We start from the raw sequence: 27,901 nt of genomic DNA, 5'->3' as shown, positions 1-27,901 counted from the left end.
CTCAGCACAGCAGCGCTGGTCAGGAGCTCTCCTGCCTCTCCGTGAGATGTTAAGCTCAGCAAGCAGCCCACAGCCGAGGGAGACATACTTGAGTTTTACCGCAGGCAGCGTGGAACTGTGGTGAATTCGGGTAGTTTTCACCACAGCACATTTCAGGACCACTAGACTGAAAAAATAATCAGGTTTCTCACTGCATGAATTGACTGAAAGTAGGCCAGCAGCACAGGTATAAACAGCCACCTTCGCAGCTCCAGGGCAGCAGACAGGTACTTGTCAACCACCAGAACCAAGTGAACTAGATGAAAGCAACGTACAGACACTCAGTTCAACATGACTATTTAATTATTTAACACTCTTGATCAGTTATAGTGAGATTCACTGCAATTTAGACAGATGGCTTCAAAAGTAATGATATACTCCCCCCAAAATAGCTATCTGGCAAAAAAAAACCCCTAGTTCTGCTGCTCACTGCCTCTCCTGTGATTCAGACTAGTTTTTCCTTTGTATCTCTCCCAAGGTAATTTCAAGATGCTAGATTTGGACACCATCCTCTCCTCTTTCCCAGCACAGAGTCTGCAAGCAAAGCCATAAGACCTCTCTGTGGTTAGAGCCAGCAGACAAGAGAGCAGCATGGGTCACCTGCTCCAGCAGCGCTGCTGTGAGCCTCCTCCAAGGGGGTGCTCAGAGCAGCTTTTTCCATACAGTTCAGTACAGACAGTGCGTTTCTGCCCTTCATTCCCCATATCTGGCACTGAACAGTAAAACAGCAGGACAATGCAGATGTTACGTGTACCCTGATATTTCTAAACCCAGCGTCCAATCTTCTAAGCACTCTGCTGCCTTGAAAGAAGCATCCCCTGCAAGTGCGCTGTTGGAGGGCTGCAGAGACTGTCTCGAGTCAGCAGGGAGGGGCACAGACAGTACAGGAGGACAGGAGGGCACCAGAGAGCAAATCGAGGATCCTGACCATGACCCAGCAAACTTTTAGTTCTTGCATTTTGTGAAGTCTGTATCACAGCTCCTTAGTACTAGAAAAAGGACTTGTAAAAATTAAATTCCAGAGTATTTAAGTACTGTGCCTTAAATATCTACCCAGCACTACCAGATGTAGCGATACATTTACCAAATTATTCTCACAGCTAGAGAATCTCTAACACACAGGGAGTAAAACTAAACCATGATTAGCACCCCAGTAAAACCAAACTACGAGAGTTACATTCTGTTGCTGCAACAAACCTGAGACTCAACACTATTTTAATTAAAAGTGGTAGCATATACGGCTCTAAGGAGTGCATATTAAAAACTGCAGCTGGGAATCATGCTGACAGTTTGTAAGCTTAGCCATTATCATTCTGGGCTGAAGCTGTGCCCAGATGTACATGCAGATCTTGGCTGAGAACTGCTGATTTTCTGCTAAAAGACTCTTCTCACCCTAAATATGTTTCACTAATACAAAGAAATGGGGCACACACATTCAAAACAGGGGCAGTCAGATACAATTACACACAAGTAGTTCTAAAATAAGCTAACTCACTTTGTGTCCGATCTGCTTAGATCAGCAGCACAGTGTGCTCTTATGACTATCTAGCATCAATAATGTATGCTGCAGGAAAATAAATAACACACTAGGAATGAGATGGACTGGTGTGTGTGCATTAGACCTGTCAACAGAGTTTTTAGAAGAAGTCAGGATAGCCCCGAACTATGGAAGTCAGTCACACTACACAGACATCCAGGCTGGGACAAGAAGAAACCTATCAGGTTTGCACCACTTGCCAGAGCTATGGGTTCACCTATTCATTTCTAGTCTCTCAGAACACACACTCAAAGTAGCAGGGGGAACACTGTCTCTTCTCTTAGTTAAAAATCAGGATCTTGATAAACTCAGGCACATTCAGAAAAACCACTGTGATACCCCCACAGGTAACTACTTCTTTAACACCAGCTAATTTAGGACCATTTGTGTAACTGCACACTATCAAATGCTTTTACTCTCTTGCAGGTTTAATTTTAAATGGGAGGTAAAGCAACAGCTTTAACTTTTCTCCTCCATTCTAATACTCCCATTTCCCATCTCTGCTTACAGATACTATGAATTCCATAAGACAGACTTCGGGAATTTTTGGGATGGTTTAGAAATACAGCAGTATCTCCTCCACTCTGCTAAAGATGGGGGACACACAAGAATTAACATTTCTTAATCTCTATTCTGAATAACTTAAATGCAAAAGGACACCTAAGTGCTAGAGAAGACACCCTCATGAAGAAGCACATCTTTTTCATTGCTGTTATTGTACTTATATTATCTAGCTCTGCACTGAGCAAGTAAAGTTTTTACTGAATTCATCAAGAACAGGACAGAAAAGTAGTATCAGCAAAATCTATGCCCATCAAAACCGATGCTGAAAGAACAGGGTAATGTCTAACCTAAGACCTCTACTTTAAATCTAGGCTGAAGAATTTTGCTGCACACGCTTCCACAAACAGGCTGCTTCTTCCAGTGATCTTAATGGAGTCAACTGCCACCCCAGCCCTGGGTCACACGAGAGGAAACACATCTACCACGTAATTACCAATTAGGTGCTGCAGGCACACATTCACTGAGAAGACAGATGGGGTTTCAGTGAGGTAACAGGGAGGTGTTCTTCCCCTGGTGTACAGATGGTCAGTTCAAGCTGAAAAGCAAAACATCATGACTTTGTGCAAATGTTATGTAGTGAACAGAGAAAACAGTCTATAAATGAAAGAACAAAGGCAGCTGCTCAGGGAACAGAGAGGTTGGTTATAGTCCAGTCTCCCTGTGCCACCTGGAGAACGTGCAGAGGACAGGCCCCCAGGCTGGTGCAGCCTTGGTGCCTGTGTGATGGCTGGGAAGGGACACTGCCTCACCACGGCTTTTACTGACACTTGGGAAGAGCCCAGTTGTGCTTTGCCCCGAAATTCACATATCTTCCCGAGACTAGAACTGCCATTCCCAGCTCTGCCCCTTGGAGTTTGCCAGCTCTCATCTCCTTGCCCACCCCTCTCTTTTGACTTTATTTCTGCTGCATCTGCCTACCTCCCCTTCTCCTGTACCCCATCATAATGCACTTGTGTTCTTCAGTGCTCCTCAATCTCCTTCCACTTCTGCTCTGGTTCTTCTACAGTTCCCACTGCAGAGTCTCCCACTGGGGACCCAGTCCCACCACAATGACTCTTTTTATCCACTCCTAAACCAGGCTACCATCTTGAGCTGGGTTTATGTTTTCCTATTCAGGGAGGCTTTGCTAAAGGGATGTCCAATCTACCAGGCTCGGTATTTACTCTCTCCTTTACTAGGCGAGATCTCCACATGGGAAACTAAGGAAAGGTGTTTTTGATAGCTGAACCAACCTAGAGCACACAAAGCTTAACTGCAGCAGCACACTATGAAGCGGGCCAAAAACTGCAGAGCAATTCTTTGGCAGGTAAATTCCCCTTCATCAGTCAACTTGCTTGTCCCATGAATAGCATCAAAGGAATGCTATGCTGCCTGAAGAGAGCCACTGAGCACGTGTAATGGAAAGAAAAAAAAAAAAAAAAAAGGTGGGGAAAAAAGTTACATCCCTTAAAAGAGAAAAGACAGGCAGCTTGAACAAATTAGAGTTGGAAAGAATGAAGGACTCCCTAGATGTCTTGATGGCCACTGATTATTATAGTAATACACCTAACAACCAGTTACAGAAAGGGTGCTGGACTAAGTTCTTGCACAGCAGGCTTACAACGCAGATTTTAAAACCATGCCTACAGAAGTGTTAGTCTGAAAGTGAGGCAAAGCCACTGCTGAGGAATAACAGACTATCACTGAAGTCAGACACGCAGTACAACGCTCCTTACCCAGCAGGACACAGTGGGACACAGCCCTGTTCCAGGTGATGATACAACATCCTCACTCACGCATGGAGGCAGCCTAGTGCTGAGATGTTCAGCTGTTCATATTCAAGCTGCTGCAGGAAGACCAAGTTTGGGATGGGCTGCAAAACCCAGCAGGGAAACGGGGCAAATTCTGCAGCAAGACTTTTCTTTGCCATCTACACCACAGTCTCCCCAAATCAAGGACAAAGAGAAGCAAGATGTCACAAGCCTTGGGGAACTCTGGGGGGGCATGGACCCTGAAAAGCTTCCTTGCTAAAATGCCCCATCATCCTCACAGGCACCACAGCTAAGGCTGGACCCCCGTTTCAGATCCAAACAGCAGATGTACATGAGCTTCAGCACATTATCATAGTGTGTATGGGACAGGTGCACAGGAAATTCACTGACATGCACCTAGTTTATTGACAGCACAGTGCCCTGCTCACAGAGTCTGCAGAAAAGTATTCTTATGGCATGAAAACAGTCCCTCTTCCAACCACAGGGAGCCTCTGGGAGCTATTTGGGAACTTGATTTCAGCAAAGCAGCACTACAGGCACATTTACTAATAAATTTTGTATCAACGCTCCACAGAAAGAATCTTGAAGTCCAAGCAAGAAGCTTGTTTTCCTCACTGCCTTTCTACACCTGGCTTGATTTTTATAAGTGTTAATGGAAAAACTGGATAAATTAAGGCAGTAGGAGAGCTAGATAGTCCAGCAGCTTCTCCAAATAAATGATTTAGCGATTTATGTTGCACTTCAGCATACACATATCTTGCCTTGACTTAAAAAAAAATCAAGTTCTTAAATAGTCAAGTAAACAGGAAAAAAAGCTCAGTCAAGACATTTAAACTGTCTTGTCTAAATGCTTATTGCTTGCCAATGGCTTTAAGTCAAACTACAGCAGTATTTTAATCTTCTATGGAAAGTATGCCTTAAAACTCCATACAAGAAACTTAAACATCCTGACAGCATGTGGCCATGCATGAGATCACTGTGAAAAGCTGCAGCATTTTCTTCAGCTTTTTATTTTCTGTTTCCTGGGAAGCTTGAAACCATAATCAGCAGCTTATACCCAAAGTCTAGATGTCAAGACAGCACAGACTGGAGTACGTCCAGGAGTTGCATTAGCTCACAATATGCAGTAAAATAACAAAATCCTATCCAAGGAGACATCTAGAGCACCAGAATGCTATTTAGTGAAGGCTGAACAAACTAGAGGATTGTGCACAGAGAGGACACTATATAGGGACTTCACTTGGAAAGCATAATTTTATTTTTATAGTCAAATTCTCACTTTCTTCCCTCAAGGGTATATGTGTGTGTGTGAAAGTATTCTATTAAACAGTTTGGCATATGTAAGTGCTCAACTAGTTGCTTTTTTTGGGAGCCTTTTGTTTGCCAAGAATTATCTATATTCCTTGCAAGTCATTAGGAGGAACAACACGACAGCATCTAGTTTCTGATATTTCAAGGGTCTGAGGGTGTGTAAAAGCCATCTGCATATAAAGTGGATTTTTCAAAGGTTCACAGGAAAAAAAGTTTGGTTGGTAGGGTTTTTTTTAAAATACTTTTTTTCATCTATTGACTATAAGAATATCTGTTAGAATAAACACTCAATTGTTACTTGAAAGAAGCAGAAGGCAGGCAGCTCACTAAGTAACTTTGAGAAATTACTTCCAAACATAAAAATGCAGAAAAGAGAAAGGAGGAGACAAAGGGATGCCAAGGTGAATCAGCACTGGGAACGCCACAAATCTGCACTGGTATAAAACATTACCTTGCTTTATTTAAGAAGTCAAGCGGCTGTTTCCCTTTGTTAGTGATAAGCTTTTAGTTGTGTGTTCCTTACGGGTGAAGCACACTGAGGGAGTTTCACATTCACTACTTTGAGGTAAGTATCTTAAGACTCATCCAGTAACACACATTGTTAAATACTGTAACGAGTTTATCCACCCCAGGAAAATAAAACTTACATTTTATTTCTATTCCCTTACAAAACAGCTTAACTGCTGTCTGTAGACATTGCTTCCCCCCAGCTCCCTCTTGATATCTTAGACTGTGAAGAAAATAATCGAGCATGGGCTCCATACAGGATATTACATTTTCAAATTTAGAGACTGCATCAGGACCTTGGCTTCCTTTCAGTTACCCTTACTAAGAGATAGGGTTTGGAAAATAAGGTGGTAAGAAAAATTCAGTACAGATTTTGGGTCCCATTATGGTAGAATAATACATAGCAATGATTTTTAATCCATCATTATGCCAGTTTATTCTCTCTTTCCAAACATAGGTAATATTAATGCATAAGGATGGGGTCCTACAAATACTCTAAAGACTCTTACTCCAACTTTACAGAGCATACTGGTTACTTCTGCCATAAATGAAAGCAACCTATACAACGTGCAGCCAATATACAAAGCAAGCCCGTATCTGTCAGAACCCAGCCACGACTCTCCATTAAGCTCCAGTTAGAGTTCTGTAACTTCAACATAAAAAATTATGTGAATGCCTAGTGCTCCTACTCGGTTTTGGTGAAATATCAAATCAGCACATTAGTTTTAGCTTCTTATATTACCTTCTCTGTGAACTTGCTACACTGAGACCACACTCAGGTCACCCAAAGCCTTAAAACTTGGTGTCCAGCTTAGGCTTGCAGGAAGTCTCCTGAGACCCAAAAGACAGCTTACTAAAGCAGTGGTACTAAAGTGGCAGTGGTGGAGGGCATCTGCAACTAAGTACAGGTATTTTATTGAAAAATTTGACAAAACACAAAAACCTTGGTTACAGTGCTAGCCATGGAACCAACAACTTCAGTGACTGAAGCACCATATGAAAGCAACATTTAAACATACCTTAATCTTTGAAAGTTCCTGTCAGGCAAAGATATGCCATCAAGAAAGCTAAGACACAGATATATCACATTTTACAACATCAAGAACGACAGAAGATGCTGCAGTCTCTCCCTCAATATATCACACTTACTGTTAAACTGCTCCTAATACAAGACCTTTTTCAGGCTGTTGATTCAGCAGGTTGGAGGAAGCTGGTTTCTGGCAGAGAAAGACAAATGCTAGTGCAACTACACCCCTTTCCTGGCAAGTAATTGATCTAAATTAGATTAAACTTTTCTGACCTCCACCTACCCAGAGCTTGGGTTAAATGCAAGGGTTACCTATCCAGCCCCTTCAGTACTAAAAGGACACAGCTGAGTCAACAGCTCTGCCCTCTTCACATCCAGCAGTGGGACTCAGAAAAAAGAACAAGATGGTTCCCGGGACTCCTGACACCACTCAAAAAGCATCATTTGTTTTGAGCATTATAATTGACACTGAAAGTCAGTTTTGCGTGATAAAGCCAGATATCATAACTTTACAAGCAACCATTAATATATACCAGAGGTTCATTTAGATGGCATTTGTACAGACAGCCCATGAAAAAGCAGCAAGTCATCAGACAAATTAGAGAATAATGAATTCTACTTTACCATGTTTAATCTGACATTGCTTTAACCACAGTATCATGCACTTTAGGACACTACACTGCAGAAAAGTACTGAAAAGCTTTGGAAAAAAAAGCACCAAATAGTCGTCTTCTGCTCTCCACAGTGTACAGTCCAATATACACTGACAGTGCATAATCCAATGTATACTGAAAGATCCATCTTGATAAAATCTCCCGATTTAAAGCATAAACCCAGCACATTGCTAAGTCTATTAGCAGCATGAGTGAAATATCTGTTATTTCAACTCTGAATTTCATTTCTGCTTAAGGAAAATTATAGATTAAAACCACTCAATAGCACTCAAGGCTTCTTGTTAGAATAGATTTGATCTGATTTTTTGGAAGTTCTTCAGGCTTTTTTAAAAGAGGATAAAACAACAGAGGTGATTTTTTACATTCTGCCATTACCTTTACAACTGTGAATTGCCTGCTAGGTAGCGCCTTAAGTCGCAGTGTATGCTATGGATGAAAACCAGTTGACAAAGACTGCCTGAAGCTAGTCTTGCCTAATAAAATTCCTCTACATAAACTCAAGTCTGTTTGTCTACAAATGACTGATCTTGCAATCCTGACTCTCAAGAACGACCTACAAAAACAAAACCTTCCAAAGCGAAGACAAACAACTGAAATTTCCTGACTTGATACAGAGAACAGCCACAGGCCCACTAGGTACTAGTTTTATAGCTTCTCCCTGTTTAACAGGCTGTAAAATCCTTCTTTCTTTCTCCAGTAAAACAATTACCTTCTCACCCTCCCGCCTCCCCTGAAGGAGTATCATACCAGCAAGCTCTTCTCTGACAGTTCAACGCATGTCTGATAAAACCACGTAGTTTTCTTAACTGCTGTTTAACCTTGAAATCTGCTGCTTCTATTTCAGACACGATGAAGTGCTGGTGTGCCTGCAAGCTTGCCTCATTTTTTCCCCCCATACCAGCTGGTCTAATAAATTACCTCTTCCTAACAACCTCATGCTAGCTAAGTCCTTAGCTCATACACAGCAAACCACCACTCTGTCGCTTCAACCCAGTATTAAACCCCGATAAAGAGTACTTCTGGCTTAAGAAATAATAAAAAACAAAGTCACCCAAACTACTACCTTGAACGATAAAGGTAGCCATCCAGCTTCTCCACTGGTCACACAGAGGAGAGCTTCCATGCAAAGAAAGGCTCACTTACTAAATACCTTTCAGGAACACAAGCATTTTCTGTTTAAATTGGTATATATGTAAAAAAAAACCCAAACCAAATGAAACCACACCTATCAGGCATTTAAATAAGTTTGAGGTGACTCCCGGGCTGATGGTTAGGTTCCTGAACTGTCTGTTTTAGAACATGAGTGTAAACCAACCATTTGTCACGATTTAAATTTAAAAGCAACTTTTTCACTTAATTTGAGAAAGGGAAGGGGGAGATGGGGAAGGAGCAGTTTGCTGTGGATAAATCACCTCTTTTCAATCCATGAGTAAAAGGTCTTTTTTTTTTTTTTTTTTTTCTTCCCCTCTTCTCTTTTTTGTTTTTTAAGGTCTGGCAGTTGAAGGCTCAGCTCCCCTTTCAGACATGCCTTTATTTGGACACAATGCCGGAGCAGGCAGGGGAGGGCTTTTTCATAAACGCTGCCTGGCCACATGCACACTAACAACAACTTGGCAAAATGAGTGGCAGCTCTGCACAATCATTACAGCCATATGCTCCTCTAACTGTCCCTGTACAACAAAATAAACGCAGAGTTTATTGGCTGAAAAAGCAAACAAACAACAAACCCCTCTGGTAATTGCTTATTAATCATTAAAGGAAAGAGGAGAATTCTACTATCTGCTTTTAGGCAGAGAGTGTAAAGCCCTGTAAAGCTGGCAAAGCTTGAAGCTCACGCAGCTGTACTCTGTAGGACACTTACTGCCTGTATCACAGTGCTATCTTCAGGATTGCAGTGTATTTGCTCTTGAGAGCAAGGGCTGGTTCCAGATAGGAGGGCACAGGCATATGAAATGCAGAGGCAGTGCTGGTTATGAATGAGGGCTGGGAGCTAACTGAAGTGCTGACAAATGACCGGGCATAAAGCTTCAAATTAGGCACCATCAATGTACCAAAACAGGAATAAGACAGAGCTCATACGTCATCCCCAGTGCTCGACTGTTCACTGCAATACCTGCAAGATGGCTCCTTGAGATCACATCCCCCTTCTTCCCACAGGCAGGAGGAGGAGACTATTTTTACACAGCTGCTGACCAGCCCACTTTGACAAAAATAAACGAAATTAAAACAAGGCCTGCCATCTTCCTGATACTCCCTTCTCCCAGAAGCCTCGGGAATACAAGCAGCAGAGGAGACCAAGTGAGGAGGAATCTGAAGTTATAACTTGACCTCAAGTGCAACATCAGGATCTGCTGCATTTCCTTTCTCCATCCTGCTTTCCCTCACAGCAAGAAATGCTCCCAACCAGGAAAGTTACCACATCTTCAGCGGATTTTCTTTCAAGGAAAAAACAAAACAAACCCACAAACCAAAAAGGTTCCATTCATATTTTCTTTCTCATCTTCCTCCTCTCAGATATCCCCAAGGTCAGATACAGGAACCATACAAAAAGGCATTAAAGCAACCAAGAAAGAGAAGGTATCTATTGAAAGGTACTTTCATCTTCCTCAGCTAAAGAAATTTTGTTCCTGAAGTTAAAAAGTTCATATTCTGCACAATCTTCAGCTTGGATTATTCCTTATGTTCCTCTGAGCACACTGGCTCTGTGCTGCTGAGTTGAGAAAAAAATGTCCACTTCATTGCAGCTTCCTAGCATCACCCTCACCATGCAGCCAGTCTCTCACTTCCAACCTTTCTAGACCATGGAGACACCTGGCTTCAATGGCAGAAACCATTTGCATCTCTTGTTTGATGGATGGCTGATTTGATTATATCAATCCTTAAGCCTGTAGATACTGCTCACCTTGTGAGGGTACTCAAAAAGTCTCTTGAAGCAGACATGGCCTGCATCTGCACAGCAATGCAGATTCCTCATCTAGCAAGTCTGAACAATTTAGACTAGAAAGAAAAACCTGGAATTCAAAGAAACAAGGTTTCTCTTCCTAGAGGATAGACCTGTGGTGAAGGTTTGGCATTTGTTCAGTTCCTCCTCCACGGCAAGTAGCCCCCTTGTCTCTAGCACTGATGCAATCAACACAGCTTTGGTTGCCTGCAAGTTACATTCAAGAGGCTCTCTTCCAGAAGAGTCTTGAACTTTGTTTTCCATCATGCAACACATCTTACAAATGTATGTTTTTATTTTTCCTGCTTGATCTCACAGTTAAAGCATCTTTGGTAAGCTACAAGTGGGAAGAGGTGGTTGGGGAAATGAGTTTTTGTGGGTTGAGTCTCTTTGTAGTAAAAAGTCTCAAGACTGAGCAATACAAGAAGTATTCATGCTTACTTAATCAGATAAATGGCAAGATTACATGATAAATATGTTTTCCTCTCATAGGACTCCAAAGGCTTCTGTCAAAAAGGCAAGCCTGTGTTTTATACACAAAAGCAGATGCTGCCCCTTCAGTCACCCTACAACAAGGGCTGCTGAAAGCTCAAGTTAGTGACTTTCCTTCTCTCAAAATTGCAGTATGTCTCACTAGATATTAGTGACTGCCTGTGGCACCTGCCCTTCTGGTGGGAGTCCTTGGGAACATTATTTCTGATAAAGCACATTTGAACTTTTAACATTTCTTGTACTTCTATGGCCTTACAGCATCTCTATTACATTTACTGACTGATGAAGAGTTGTGTCTTAAGAAGAAAAATTTCCATTTCAAAATAAGTTATAACGATTTTCTAAGTACTCTTAAATCTTCAGAATCCTATTTGGGATGTTTTGAGATTTTTTTCAGGTTTTTTTTTTTTTTCTGAGATTTAAGAACTGCTTCATCTGTGTTTATAGTGTTCACTGTTCCTTGCTCTGCCAAAAGAAAGGGGGTAATCAACTGTTCCAGTTCCTTGAGCAAAACAAGTTACTAGTCTCGTTCAGTTTAGATTTTAGCTTTGCACCCAGATAAAAAAAAAAAAAAATCCAAGTTCTTATTTCGTTCCTCTTTCTCCTATGGGTTGCACTGTGAAAAGGGTCCTGCATTACAGATTTTGATTCAAGAAACACACTGATATGTTCCTTCTTTTCACCCTTTCTACTTAAGAAGGGAATTACACGTTATAAGAAGTGGAAGAGTAATGTCAATTTTGTTAAGGTTCTAAAATTTAGGTCTTTACCCTGATTCCAGAGTAGCTAAAATCCCACTCAGCATTTTTGGCCACTGTATCACTACAAGGACATATATGAGGGATTTGCTTTGGCATTTCTTCTAAAGTTTCAATCAATACTGGAAAAAATGTGAGAGGGGGAAAAAAAGAAAAAAAACCCCTAGACTGAGCACTAACAAAAGTGAGATATTTTTCACTTTGTTTCTGCCAAGTGAGACTAGAACTGTGACTTCTGTAGCTCTCTCCAATCCATCAGCAATTCTGAAAGCAGCATAAAAAACTGCTATCCTACAAAACAAAAATGAGATATTTTTCATAACTCTGTTGAGAGGAACAGACTCTTAAAATGAAGCAACAATACTTAAAACTGACATTTACTTTGAGTAAGTAAAGTTAGTGTAGTGTTATTATCCCGTGTAATAAGCCTAGTGAGTGCTACACATTGTATTTAACAACTGGCAATTTTCAGGAGAGCCACCACATGCTTCCCAGCCCAGCAGGGCACTTCTTGGCAAGCAAGCCAGAAATTGTGACCAATTCAGTAATAAAAATAAGCACAAAAGAAATGATCAGCAACAGAACTACTGTAAGCTGATTTATTTCCACAGTAGCTGGATGTAAATACTTCCTCCTCTCCACACTGGTAGACTTTCAGTTCAGGGAATATATTAAGAGATTCAGGATCTACATCTAATGCTGTGGCTCCCTCCGATTGTTGCACTGTGTAAAAACTACTGTGAGAGCACGTTCAGCCTAGTTAGCCAAGAATTTTAGCATCTCTATAATTAATTCTGTGGAGTCTGACATCATCAACCCCTCAAGGTTCTCTTAAAATTTTAATAGCCTGGTTTATGAATATTCATTTGCCAGCATTACACTTCCAGGGATTTATGAAAACCCAATGGCATGTCAGTTCCCAAATAGGTTCCATTATTCCTGCTGCTTCCTTAGTGTATTTATTACAAGCCAATTTTATGCTGTCAGAAAATGCATCAAGCTTGCAGTTGGTCCAACCATCTAGGTCATTTCATAGAGATTAATGGACACAGCAGCCATCTGAGTGCTACTGCTAAGGATGCCTATTAATCCCTCCGCTGGACATGATGCTTCTTCACAGGCTTCATCGGTTCCTAGACGATAAAACCCTTTTTTCCCTTATCTCCTCCTGTTTCTGTCCTAGATGCCACTGGAATTACAAGCCAAGCACGTGACAACCAGCTCTTTAGAGGCTTCTCCTATGTGAGAGAAGAGTCGCCCAAACCACAAAGGGTTTATGAGATGCATGCAGACAATTATTTCACAGTCAGCTTGCTTCAGCAAGCGCTACAAGTCAGATGAAACAAGCTCACTGCAACAGCTAAATAAAGTTTGTGACACATTATTCCATTACCAAAGAGGCATAACAGTTCTTCTGTAGTGAAATGTGTAATTTGTTTGACAGATGTTTATTTTTTTCAGAGCTGTGACAGTGTTGCAGTTTTAAATCACTGGCTTGGACATTACTGCATTTCACAGAAACGTGACCCAACCATCTTCAGATATAAAGCATCTCCAGTTCTGAAAGGAGAGCTCAATACTAGCTCACAGTGTGGGCAGATCAAACACTTGCAGACCTGAATCAGCCAAACAATGCTTAGAGCACAGTTGGTAAGGTATGTGAAATTTAAGGCTACATTAACTGTATCGTCAGGTGTATTTTTAGCCAGTTACTTAGAAGCTTCCTCCTAATATTCATGCAAACTGGAAGGCAACGCTAGAAAGCCAAACAGTATTTGTCATTTCTCTTATCTATTCCTTGCCTATGCTTCTCCTTTTTCAGCAGAGAGGCAGCTCAAGAGAGCTCGGAACTACTTTTCTCATTTCCGACCAAAATGAAGTTAAATAGACCTTTCTGAAGGTATCGCCCAATCTTACCTCAGAAAACTGAAGCAATTATGCAGGTTTCCCCTCATCACCACCAAATAAACACAGGAAGAGTTTAGATCTATCATAAAAGTTTCTGCTCCAAATATTTAAAAAGCAATGAAAAACTCTCCATTTGAAAGAGTCATTTCCAACAGTATCATTTGGTAACTGCAGTATTTAAAGGTGTCTCCAAAATGGGACTTGCAGACTATGGAAAGCAGGAGAAAAGGGGGAAAGAAAGGCAGATAAAGAATAACCTAAGTAATAAAAAAGGATACAATCCTTGAAGGGAAAGGGATGGGAAATTAGAGACCAGGAACTCAGACAGTGAAGAAGAAAGGTCAGAAGTCCTGAAGGATGTAATCATGATCCCATTTTAAAAAGGGAAAGGCTAAAATTATGACTGACACAATGGTCTATAGGCCAGTCCAGAAAGTTTGAAGTACCATAAATAAAGTGGCTTTGCAGAATATTATCCATCAATTGCAGTTTTTCACCTGATGCTTCCTATAGCTTCCAGGCCACAGTTTTGGTCAGAGACTGCTGCTTGGGAATAGGACTGTAAATTATGACCAAAACTTGTTGAAAAGCTTTGTACTACAGGCAGTCCTGGACACTGCTCTGGGTACAGCAAGCACAACATAACTGTGGTTGAGTTACAGTACTTCTGTTTTGGTTCTGGAGAGAAACCAAGCTATTTGGCCTTGTTTTTGTCTTCCCAGCCTTTTGGGGAGGGGAGGGAAGGGCAATAATTTATGCTATGCCTTCAGAACACAAAGAACTATTGTCAAAGTCACAAGCTGCCTGTTTGCACTAACAGGGATAGATCAGTTGGGGGGGAGGGGAGAGGGCCCTTTCATTTATAAGATAAATCCTTTAGAAGCAGAAATGGAGATTTTTATATTATTTAAAAAAAAAAAAACAAACAAAAAACCACAACAAATAAAACCCCAAACACAACAACAGAAGGTTGAAATCACTTATGTCAAGAATCCCTGACTGAAAGCTTGTTTCTGGCTTAAGAGCTTCAAAGGGCAGGTGGGAGCCAAACCAATTCTGCCATGCAAAACTCTACAGCCATTTCTTTCTTTATTTGCAATGGCCTGCAAGATAAATCTCTAGGCTACAATAAAACCAGGTTTGGGTAGTTGTCAACCCTTAAAGCTCAACAACTACAACACTTTGCAGGTGGTGGTAGGCAGGACTTTTAGCTTCAAGGAAAAATATGATCATCTGGCTAGCTGAATGCCCAATTTTTTTTTGGCACACCATACTCTTGTAGGATATACAGCCATGTTGGTCAGGGTCCCGAATTATGTAAATATTTCCAAATGTTTAAAGCTTGTCTGCCTTACTAGACCACCCACAGGGAGTACAGCTTGATGGCCATGGGAACAGTAGCACCACTACATTGATTTTTACTGTACTCTACTGAATACACTTAACCCCTAGTGAACTGACAAAAGTGGTCCTGTGTCTCAGGAAGATTCATACATGTCTAACCAGCAGGAGTGACAGCAAAGCATCCCTTTGCAGGCAGAGGAATACATCTTAGCTGCATCCACTTTCATGATTAGGTTTCAGCCTACCAGTCTTGGGATATGCACCAGCTGCCCTTGAGTTTTGCTCCCCCACTAATAGACAGAACAAAAACACGTTTGTGGAAGCAACGCAAGCATCACAAAACTACCAGGTAATTCAATTAATTATCATATGCTACAGGAGAGTAGCAATATATTAATGTTAATCAATCCAGAGTTGACTTCAACTCAAACCATTTGTTGCATTATGCTGTTGAGCAGCACATTGCGTTTCACAGCCACTGAAGTCATGAATGTAGAATAAAGTACCCTGAGGTATCAAGCGAGGCATCAATCAGGGTACACAAGGTGTAAGTGAAGTCATGTTGAGAGCTAGTCATTTACACCTCCTAGGGTGTAATCCCATGATGCAATACTCAGATTAAATCTCAGACTATTATCCCAGTATATCAACCTTGTCTGTTCCCAGCAGAGATGTGACCCGAAGATCCTGTTTAAACTAGCCCATTTATCCAATCAAGACAGTAAAAACAAAAGCATGAGAGAGCTCCTCTTCTCTAAGTACTTCCCTTGGGTCTCCCTGAAACCAGCTCCAGGTTTCAGACTTAAAGCCTGGTCCCTCATCCTTAATCTCTCCAACTCCTGCTTTCGCTTCTCTCTGACACTCAGAAGTCACCTGCTCTGGAAGGCTGCTTGCCATGCCAGGAGGATAAACCAAGGCAACTAAGCCTAAGAGTTCTTGATTTACTGTGTGTGCCAAGAGGACTGTGCATGGAGTAATTTTTTTCCTGACAATTATTTCCACAGAGGTGTGTTGTCATGACATTTCATTGTCTGAAGTCTCACATCATGACAGGCAATTGCAAGTTACTCGCAAAAGTCTACTCAATTAAAGGCTCTAGGTTTATTTCAGAGATACTCATCCATTAAGTAATGTTTCATTATAAACTAGTTACTTCCATGCTGGCTTCAATCAAGCTGTAAAGTTCCTGTGATAGCAAAGATAAGTCTTTCATAGCTGCACTTCAAAATTACGTCCGAGCTTTACTTACACCTATTCTTTCTTAAGTCTGAACAACCCAGCACAGACAACACATAAAGCCTTCATAATTCAAGATAAAGTTTACTTACATCTCAAATGAAAGATACAGAACTAATTTCAAGTAGAACGTTGTTCAGACTTAAGTCCTGATGACAGTCTTTCAGAGGTATGTCTATGACTGAAGTAGATAACTGGGCAATTTTAACACAGGGCTAGAAGAAACTCAAGGAGACTTGGTCCAAGATTCCATATGGTGCCAAAATAAGAGAAAAGTTTTCTTTGGCATAAGAATATTAGCACAACACTCGCAGAACACATTGTCCTATCTGCCTTACTGCAGTTTAAGCCTCTAAAATCAAGCAAGCTGAGACTATCATCAATATGATATGATAGACCTTGAGTTGCAAACATTTCAATACTAAAATCCACCTGATGTAAAGAAAGCAATGTAAAGCACCAAAGTACCTCACAGGTCATACATAGTGTCCATAATTTTTGTCCCTTCTCTTGCCAGCTAACCAGAGCCAAGACAGCATTCCCTACTCACCTGTCCTTCATTCTTACTCCCACCACATGGAGCAGCTCCTTTTCAACTCCAACCCCTCCCACTCCCATTAAATCAGCCCCAGCACTGCAACAGCCATGGTGAGCAGGACTGGGGAACTAGAGAAGATGGGAATAAACACTCACAGAGTAGCTGCCCTACCTGTGTGGCCATGTAGCCAACTGATGCACATGCAGAGTGGTTCAGGAGCAAACTGGGAATGGGAGGTATTCCTAAACTGGTGTTTTAAACTGATTTTGCCACTTCCACTATTACCATCTGCCAATCCAAGCCATCAGCTGACTAAAGCAGTCAGAAGAACTTGGTATATCTAGCCTGCTGCATTTGCAGGAACATGACCCAGTAGGTGTACCTCAGTGTCTAACATAGGTGGAAAGAACCATCCTTCCTGAAGGAAAAGAATGTGACCAAACCGCATTTCCAAAAGAAATTAGGAGACCTCAACTTGAAACTCACCATCCCAAAACCTGAACCCACTTGAAGAAGCCCTAAACACCAGTCTATAAGCAAGCAAACGGCAAGGCTGCTCTTGACATCCCTTGTTTTAAAGCCGGGCAGCTATGAAGTGCACAAAGTCCCATCTGTGACTTAATGGGTTTTTTTTCTTCGATTAGCAATTGCCATAAATCCACCTGCATGTCTGGGAGCTTTAACATCACAACTCAGTGTTACCAGATTTCCTTTTAAGCAGAACACTTCTCTCTCTTATCTGGCACTGTATTTTACATGTGAGCAGATGTTCATCAAATCTGGTTTCTTTTGTGTTGTGAGATACTTCAGGGTAACCAACTCTTTGCCAGTCTTTCAAAGAGCCTAACCTAACATGGTTCTCTACAGCTTAAGTAGCCCCTTTTCCACCTCAGAGATCTCCATCTAGCCAAGTCACTCTTCAAATACACATGACAATCAGTAGCTAGATAAGACTGGATATAGGTTTCTACATGCCAATCTTCCTGCCTGGCTCCTCACGCATGACTCACATCTGCTCAAAGTGGCAATACAGTCACATCACTCTATCTGCCCTTTACAGATACGTATACACATACATAGGTACCTTTAAAGCTGCCTAATCCATACTCCTCCAAAATCCTTGGAAGTGTTAAGGGTAGATTTACATGGCATTTCATAAAGTTAAATGACCTTACCCATGTCAGTGTATGTGGCTAGTTCAGTTAGTCTTTCCTGCTCTGAACAAGCCAAAAGACCCGTTTCCTTTCTAGAAACTTCAACAAGGAAAGAAAAAAGAATATTATATATAAATAATCAAAGTTGTCCACACAATACAGTTTTTGCAAACAGAATGCATTTCTTCCAGAGGTGTTCGGGTTCACTAGCATTTTGGGTACAAAATATATGTAACCAGTTGAAGCACAATTCTAGATGATAGCTATACAAGCAGAACTGACTACAAAAGACTTTTTAGTGGCTCTGTTCATTCTCAGGACTCACTCCACCCCAAATACTAAGAAAGCAATTATTAAAACATCTCCAATTATTAAAACATCTCCAATATTTGCACATATCAAGTGATATGCATTTTGAAAATACTGAAATCGCATCTGCCGTAACTACATTTGCAGAATGCCTTTAGCTATCCATGTACTGACAATCAGAGTATCTTAGTGTGTAGAGCTTTATTGCCAAAATTGTGGTATTTCATGAAGTACAGTGTTTTTCTACTGTTTCCACACTAATAACTTCATGAGAAAACACAAGAAACCTCAACCTGAGAATTTAGTATTTAAGCCTGTAAAGTAGTTTTAAAAGTTCATTTCACAGTTATAAAACTTTCCAGAGCCTCCTGCTACAAACGTAAAGATTCCTTGCTTTCAGAGACAACCCTTACTTACTACTCAATCAGAATGAAAGGATGGGTGTGGGACCTATGTTTTCAAAGTGAGCTTGTACAATGCACACAGGTTTCACTGAGTGCAACTCGGAGAGTTGGCATATGTCTTTTGTTTGAAGTAGTTTTAGTATAAACTTAAAAACCCTAACTAGAGTTAAGGCATGCAGTAAGCTTCATTTCTCTCAACTCCAAGGATTTATCATATTGCATAGAATTAGCAAACATTGAATCCTTGAGTTTATTTCTTTCCAATGAGTTATGAGCCCAGGATGGTTTAACTGCAATAAGATTAGCTTTACTTGCTGCAAAAAATAGCTTCTTGTCTTCACAATGAAGAGGAACAAAAAGTGAAAATCTGGGGCTGCTGGAACAACAACTGCATCAGTTGTTTAGCCTCAGTTGCTTGCTTATCAGGCAAGGTTTTTTAATGGAAACTGAAGGCAAGCACGTGTTATGATGACTGACACCAAAGTCAAGTGAACCCAGGTCTCAAATCCCAGACCCAACTTGTGGGTACAGGGTTAACAGTTCCAACTCCTACTCACTGCTGGAGTGCCAACAAGCTGACCAAAACCTTGCTTCCAGTAGGAACTTACCTTGGTTTTGGCACCTAATGGGAAAGGACATTGAAAGACTGCCCTTTTTTTCATTCTTATATGAACAATTTGGAGTAATTATTTTCTAAGACTTAAAGAACTGTTCTAAGTGTCTCCAAGGCTTAACTGGGCTTCTTGTCAGAAAGGGCAATATTGAAAAAGTCTCATGTGAAGCATATGACTTGTGTATTCCCTAGATTATTTGGTGCAACTGTTTTGAAACATGAGGCCACCCAGTTCTCTCCTTCTGCAGCAGGCTAACAGGACACAGTGCAAGCTTTATTTTATTTCAGGGTATAGACAGTCATTTTGGATAAATTTAAGGCTGATAAAATGAAGCAAGAATGAAATCCTGCAGGTCTTTGCTGACTGCCAAGATTTCTACATAGTTCCTGCAAAGGGGCCTGATGGAGCCTCAAGTTACTTTACAAACATACCTAGCAGTACTTACTACAACACACAGTGCTTCGTGTCCAAGTTCATCATGATGCTTTTTTGCATACCTGAAGAGACATATGCCTGGAAATCTGAATTATTTTAATCTGGGTCTACGAAATCTGACTTTGCTGATTGATTTGGATTTAGTTGATGGTATGGTCTCTCACTTTGCTCTAGTGATGACAGTTTTCAGACTTTAAAAAAGTAATCTGTAAAGACTGGATGTCTAATTGCTGTAGTCTCTCTACTGAAAAACTTCTTACAACACACCACCACATAAGTAACTGACATCAGAAGCATTTTTATCACCAGTTACCCAATGCATTCTTATCTGCTTAAGGCAGATTCCAACCAGGACATGTTTTGCTCATTAAAAAAATCACCACCTTCCGATGTGTCTATTAACTCTCAAGTGCCTAGTTGCTAAAGCAGTAAAATCAGTGAAGTGATAAAGTGACCACTGTGCATTGCCTTCTCTGAAGGTTCACTATTCCCCTCCACCATGCCAAAGGGAGGCTTCTCTGTAGAGAAAGAGAAGCCTATGCATTCTGCAAGACAGCACACTGCAAACCTTAATGCCTCTGCCCTGTGAACATGTTCTAAGCAAGGAAAATGACAATGTTGCATTTAAAAAAACACCAAACCCACAAAACAAATTCTACGCATCCTTAATTATGTTTTGCATACACAAATATGCTAAGAGTATATAAACCTTTCAAACCACTTCATCAATGTGGATCTAAACAAGGGAGAAACATCAGTCTGTGATGCATTATGATATATGTAGGATAATACACACACCCTTTCCACACAGAAACTGCCAAAAGACTCCTCTGACCTGGCTGGAAATGTCTTGATCACAAATGGCTCAAGAAGAAACATGTATTACCATTTCACTTGTCCTTAACTAGACAGTTTTAGGGAGCTCTGTGTACAAATACACTGTAATCTCTCTGTATAGAAAGTCAAAGTGGCATAACCAGATTACAACTGCTTGCCTGTTCCCACATTCTTTATCCCATAAAAGCTATCAAATCCAAGGAATTTAGCAAACAAACCCAAGTACAAAGCTATAGTCCTTCTGTGCAAAGCTCCTAGAAATCTGAAATCCTAATTCCCACTGAAAATTTTTTGCCAAGAATATAATTTAGGAATGCAATAAAGACAAAACAGCACTGAAAGAGGTAGAACTAAGCTTAAATTGATGAATTCCCCAGAGATAGCAGGGAGGAAAGTTTACCTGTTCCAACAAGTTTAACCTGTGCTGCGCAAAGAGGATCTGATATTGTTACTTCCCATCATTACACCCTAGCACTCAAATAGAGCTTTTAACAGTGTCTTCCTGATCTTGTGTAGACACTGGGGTACCTAACTTCCACACCTGATGTCCTTGTGGCCTGTTTTAAGGCTTTTAAGGCATTGACATCTTTTAAAGGGTTTCTAAGAGCTAAAATGGCTGGGCAATTTATGCCAATTTGATTTTTAAAATGCAAGTAGCACAGTAAAAAAAATCAGATTACACAAAAAGGAAGCCTATTAAAAATATTAATTTTACAGGAAGAAATGTAAAAAAAATTGTCAGGTATAAAACTGAAGTAAACATCTGTTAATCCACATCAAAAAATTAACAAGCTATCTGAAGGAAGATGTTTATTGGGCACTTTCTTTCTAACGCTCCCTACCTCTGCAGGTTGAAGATATCATCTCCTATAAAATCTGCAAATAGAAGTAAGTATTTAAATGTGTATCTGACATGTTATGGGGGGGTTTATTACAATAAAATATTCCTATCCCTAAACTAATTAAGTAGTTTTTAAACAGTAACTCTCCAGACATGTTCTGTCTTCTGTTATTCTCCAGGTTAAAACACAGGTTTATATATTTCAGAATAAAAGGTGTAGATCCATTTGAGAGAGAAATAAAGATTTGTAATCCAAAACAAAATGGAGTATTGCCTTAAATTGCTAGTTCCTGAAAGGGAAACTGAAAACCACAAAACTTATTTCCTTGGCAAGGAATCTATTCTTGTGTTTCTGGAGATTAAAACACAACACCTAGAACATCCTTGAAGCAAGTAACCTCCTCTTCCCATTCGCCTGCCCCTTATGCCCCCTCTGCCCCCTTTAATAGCTGATACAGCTGCAGAAAAGGAGGGTAAAACAGCTCCAGGAACTTTCACCTGTGGAACCCTGATAATATTTAAAAATAAGAGAATGGGAAGTTGGAGGAAGATTTCTTCAGAACGATCCAAGTCTCAAAATACAACAGCGTTATCCAATGCAACAGTATTCACATGTGTTTACAGAACTTCTTAAACACATCAGATTACTACTGAAACATTGGGTTTTTTATAGAAGTGTTCTGACAGCTGCTTGTAGTACCATGACTAAGGTTAACCTATTAAAACAGAAAAAGAAGAGAGACACCCCTCACACACAAACCAACCAGGAACAGGGCTTTCCACTCATAGCAGAATGAACTCATCCTCTAAGCAAAATCCCAAGAGTAAGAACACAAAATGCCTCAAGAAAGGCTGAATGACTGGCATGCACAGGCTGGAATAAACCCACTCACATTTCAACCTGATAAAGCCACAAACATTCTCAAGCAACTGTCTCAAGCGACTGTGTGCAAGCTCTCTGGATGAGGTGCTACTTACTTCAGAATCCTGTTTAAAATCCACTTGTCTGTCCTTACACAAGGGATGAAAGAAAGAAGGTACAGATGCAACAGAAGGGGTCAAAGTCTTCTCAAAATGCACTGATAACGCCTGAAGCTGCCTTTAGCCAGGGTTTTCATAATTCTTGTTTTAGAGGAGTTTCTCACTCCAGCTAAGATGCCTTTTCAAAGGACTCAACATTCACCCGCTAAGAAAACAGAAAACTGACTTCACAAAAGTTACCAAATATCAACATGCAAGGCTGGCAAGTGCATGTGCAGTCGAGATGATTCAGATAAGTCAGATAAATTTAGAACAGCGCTTTCCTAAAAGCATGCGTTCACCAAATGCAGTAAATATGCAGCAGCTATATCCAAGTGCTGATTCCAAATATCAGAGCAAAAAATTTATTAGTGAAAACCTCCTTTTAAGAGTTCGCTGCCATCTGAAGTCCTCAACAATGTTATTCCTTGATCTGCCTTTAGTATTTCCATCCATCACTGGATTTCTCCACATAAAAAGCTATAGGCTCTCCAACTTCAGAGGACTAAGCCAAATGCAGTGTGGCAACTTCACATACGACCAACCTTTTATGGTTGGAACAGTAGAGCTTTGATACAGCTAATCTACCATAAATAGCTCTCGAAACTCAGAAGGATCAAATCAGCTGTTGCAACAGTCCCAGTCTGTAGCTGCTTCAAATCCAATTATACTGTCAACTCTATCTTGCAGCTCTCAGTTTTACTCCCCACATCCAAAACTTTTTCAGCCCTGCTCCTGCAAGGAATTACAAGCTGCAAAGACAAATGCAGCAGAACAAATTGCATTTAATGAAAATTGCAGCAAGCAGACATGTATTCTGACAACTATCTTAAGGAACAGAATTTCAGATTAAGAATTTGATTCCTTCCCACCAAAAAAAAAAAAAAAAAAAAAAGATCAGCCCTGACTTGTAACCATTTGCTTATTTCAAATTTTAAGAACTGCAAGCTCAGCTTTAAAAGGTGGGCAAAACCAAGCAGGTAAACTTTCTGTGTCCCACATTAAAGCACTGCATTGCTTGCTTATCTTTTCTGTAGCACACTTGGTAAGTACTAGAACTCAGAGTTATAAATTACAATGTTTCTTTCAGGTAGCTAGAATCCTTTTCCCACAGAGAAGCTGAGAACTGTTGTTTAGGAGCTTCTAAAATGTATGTTACTGACCATGCCAGTCACAGTAACTCTGAGAACAACCACTGGGAGGAAACTAGTGCAGTGACAATGTTCTGGGAAAAGGTTTAGATCCAGAGAACACAGGTTTAGATCCAGTGAACGCAGGTGAGCAGCAGCATCTTCATGGGTCACCTCACAGGGTAAAGAAACCATAAAACATTAAGTATATATAAAAAAAAGATTTTTACAGAAACATTAACATCTCCACAGTCTTTCCAAAACAAAGAGATAAATTACTTCAGTGCTGTAAAGGAACTCTGGTACTTCTAAGGAGAAGTAGTGTCTTGTGGGAAAAAGCCTGGATCTCTATCTCCCACCAGCACATAAATCCTGAACACTGCCAGGGCACCCTCCTATAATATTGGGAAGGACATCTACCACACAGGCATCAGTCCGTCCTCTAGAAGCAGGGGTAGAGAAGGGGATTGATAACTGACAGTATTTGCAGCTTTAAGAAGGGCCTGAAACACTACTCCTCTAGAAACAACTCTAATGAAAGGGTCACAACACAAAAAATCTCCATGTCACAGAAAACTACCAGCCATAGCTATCCCACTCCTCTCTGAGCCTGCATCAAATTCTATCAGCTCTGTCAGTGGGCCTGTGTTTTAAACAATTTGCAAAGCACGTAACATGCCACGAACACAAAAAGGGTCACTGGCTTCAATCTTGTCTACACAGATGATTAAAAACCAACTTCAATTAAGTGTGGGTGGGTTAAATGGATTAATTTGCTATCTCCTCTAAATTGTGCATGAAGAAGCCAGCTGGGTCACCTTCTGGAATTCTAAGAGATGTCAAAAAGCTGGAAGGAGGCACAGAGGGTTTTTTTTCCCCTTTTAGGCCCTAGCAAATGCCTAACCAAATCAATTTAGGTGCACAGGGAATGGTGAACTTTTCGTGAGCATGGAATAAACTGAGCATGTGACAAGGAGATGAAACAGACCAGCAAGATCTGCCCGAGTAAGTTTATCACTGAGCACAGCCTGCAGAACCTGTCACATTCTGCTTCCCTGCCATGGAGAAAAAAAACTAGCTGAACCAACTGCTGACAAAAGTTCAACAGAGCTCTGAAAAATGCAGCAGGCATGTTTGCAACTGGTAAGAGCATGCTGCCAGTGCACAACCACTGGTGCTTTATGCCCTATCCATAACCATTTAAAGTCCGAGGTCTTTTTAATAGTGTGGAATTTCAAGGATGCGAGTAATGACATGGAAACACACCCCCTCTCAAGAAACAGCACTGGGAGCGCTTGTTTCTTTTATAGAAACCACTCAACATCTTACTGTTTGCATTCATTCTCCCTATCACACAGGAACTGTGTGAAAAGATTTCACTTTTGCAGCTAATTTGAAAGAAAACAAATGCTGTGTGTGCTCTCTTGACATAGACTTGGTTAGCTATAAACACACAAATCAGAACTGGCTACTAGAGAAATGCAATTGTTTCTCCCTGTTCCTCCCCAACATAAAATCTCTGCAAACACAAGAGTAAAGGAAGGCACAGCCAATACATTAGTTCACTGCTACTTACAGCAAGCACACAATGTAGCCTGTGTCTTTCAGAGACTCTAACCTCTGTTATCAAAGAGACTGCGACATCAGGTACTTCTCAGATCCAGTTAAAAAAGAATTGTCATTTAACAGACAAACGTTGCATTGCATGATAGGATATGCACTTCAATGCAGAAGTCAAGGAGCAACACCAGCGTAACACAGGGCACACAGCTTGGGAAGTCTAGAGTAAACATTTATTTTACAGTTCAGCTTCCCAGAAGGGGAGACAGACACTTCCCTTTTCAGCTGGGGGCAGGAGGAGAGACTTCCAGGAAAAAAAGAAAAAAGAGCAAGACCAATTCAATAAAAAGTGACTTACCAGCATCCATTGTTAGAATCATGACCCCACTTCTGTGCCCCAGGAAGCAGGAAGCCTTACCCATCCAGTGTATGCGAATGACTCAGAAGGACAGCATGGCTTTGTTTCGGCTTATATCTTCCAGCTCATTCACCCCTCCTCCCTCTCCTGGGATTAAAGTGTTGCCTGTGCCTGGCCATCCCTATTGGCTCAGCCAGGCAACCACACTCATTTAGCATATCCAAGTTTCTGTGACAGTCTAACACAACCCACGGAGGATTTTTTAATTTATTTTTGAAAAAAAACCAAAACCAGAAACCCCAACACAGTAAATACTTTTTGTCTCTCTAGCAGAACAAACCAGCCATTCTTTCCTGATCAGAAGTGTACTACAGTTGGTGTTACTGCCACAGGCCAAGCAATTCCCTGCGCTCTGAATGAGTGAAAAGGTGGTAAGAAGTCAGGGAGGACAGTCCCACAGACTTCAGTGATTCCCCATGCGGCTGCGCTGTCTGTGTATGGGAGTGAAGCCACATTTTCTGTCAAAGCCTATGACTTCCAACCCAGCTTATCTTCAACGAAAACTGTATGTACTTCCAAAACTAAGGATCTCCCCTTTTCTCAAGGAGGATTTACTCTTTACTCTTCCATTTGGTTTTTAAATGGGCAGAACAGTAGAAGATTTCTGCCTTGCTGAAGACATGCACACACAGACTCTACAGGTTAATCTCCACAGTGAAGAAAGTAGTATTGTTTCTTAAGATGTAGGGTTCTTTATGTAATAACTATTATAACCTAGGCTCTACCTGAAGAATTTAAAAAAAGCTGTTAAATCTATTTATGAACCACCACTCCACTGAGATAATACAGCACTAAATAAAAACAAAATCATCACAGTGTAGAGAGGGGAAAAAAAATAAAAAAAATCAATCTGATGAAGATGTATCACAACTCTTTGCTAACTGATCAAACCACAGGGCAGCCTAGGAAGTGCATTTAGAAGGAGAGAAGGTGGAGGAGGAAAAGTGTTTCTGTACTGCAATTCCTTAAGATTTTGTAGTCAGACCCTGAAAGGGGAGTTTCTGTATCTTGCAGTGTGAGGTGCTGACAGACACGGTATCTGTACTTAGAGACTCAGCAAACACAGTGAATGAAACACTGCTGTTCCTTGACTCAAATAAGAACTACCTTTTCTAAATAAAGCGTGGACATATTAGGCTACTGCCTCACCATGTTAGTCATCACTAGATAACCTCAGGTTCATAACTGCAATACAACCACAAGTGTATTTTGGAAGTGTTGCTTGTGGTTGTTGAAATAAACAGAGTACTCCCCCTCCTCTACCCCCTCTATCTGTTTTTAGAAAAGGTATCAGTTGCAAGTCTCCAACACCAAGACTTGTAGAGCCACTAATGAAGTTAGAATTCACAGTTCAAAGAAATCAGGAAAAGCAGTGCAATTGAGTCATCATGCTCAGATTTCTTGACCTTCTCTTGCTTCACATCACACCAACACTCTTGAGTCACTACAGTTCAGGCAAAAGAAAATATTCCTGAAGATGAAAATTGCTGGTATTTTCAGCATGACACTGCAAGAAAACCTTTGGAAAGAGGCATGAGTAATTCAGATCCTAGAAACAAAGTTGAAATCTTTCACTGAACGGAAATTAGGACAAAATGCCTCAGGTGGACAGACATTACTACAGAAAGAAGCCCACAGAGCCAGAACGGACGTCAGACTAAATGGATTAGCGGTTTCACCCAAAGTTTACAACTCTCAAATAGTCAGGATGCTGTTTTGTTAACCATAATAAATAGCTAAGGACATTTGGCAACAGACCAGGCGATGCAGAAATGCATGTTAAGCTTCTGAGAGTGACATCAACTATAGCTTCCTTTCTTACCAACAACTACTAATTTGAAGAGAGATGTAGCAGTAAGAAAGATGCTTTTGCACTCTCCCTGCCTAGCCCTTTTTCACCTGGCAACATCTTCACTAAAAATTCCCAGTGCTCTAAACAGAGACACACAAAAAAATCTGTAATGACAAAAATCAAGGTTTTGAGTATGCCTTCAAGTAGAGCAATCCCAGAATGCAAGAAGAACTGAATGGATAAAACAGCAAAAGACCTTACCAACAAGGTAGAAGGGAATGAGCTGGTATACTTCTAAGCACAACTAAGGACCTCAACTCTCTGAACAAGATGCCAGTCTAATCCAACATGAATATTTCCGTCCTCAGACAAACTGAACATGAGTAATATGGCCAGAGAACACTATGCACATGAGGTACTACACCAAACACACAGTTTTAACAAAATGTATTCTCATACATTAATTGTATAAGAGCAAATCACTTTTAAGAGGATGACATTGCCTGTAAGCTTGGCTTTTGCAAGAAGTCTAGTATTACTGTTCTGCAGCAGTCAAATGCACAAGTTCAAGTAAAATGTTCTCAAAACAGGAAAAAAAATATTCTGGGTCAGCAAGAGATTGCAAGACACTGCACAGCATTACTTCTTAAAACTGTGCAAACATTCAGAATTCAGCTTACAAAGTATTTAGAAAAGCAGCTGAACTTTCCATAGTAGAGTGGAACAGGCTTACAGACATCTGAAAAAATAAATATAAAAA

General features: G+C 40.7%; 1 long non-coding RNA gene across 1 annotated transcript; it reads right to left on the bottom strand.

Moving 5' to 3' along the window:
* Positions 1-145: 145 nt before the first annotated feature.
* LOC311205653 lies at positions 146-22,418 on the bottom strand. The gene is made up of 3 exons (XR_014618168.1): positions 22,200-22,418; positions 2,574-2,675; positions 146-166 (listed from the first exon to the last, which is right to left on the bottom strand). It is a non-coding gene; the product is annotated as an uncharacterized lncRNA (long non-coding RNA).
* Between the last annotated feature and the right edge of the window lie 5,483 nt (positions 22,419-27,901).

Source organism: Gallinula chloropus (genome assembly GCF_964237585.1).
Source record: "Gallinula chloropus genome assembly, chromosome: 2".
NCBI lineage: Eukaryota > Metazoa > Chordata > Aves > Gruiformes > Rallidae > Gallinula > Gallinula chloropus.
Note: the sequence above shows the minus strand (reverse complement) of the source record. Positions and strands in the feature narration are given on the sequence as shown.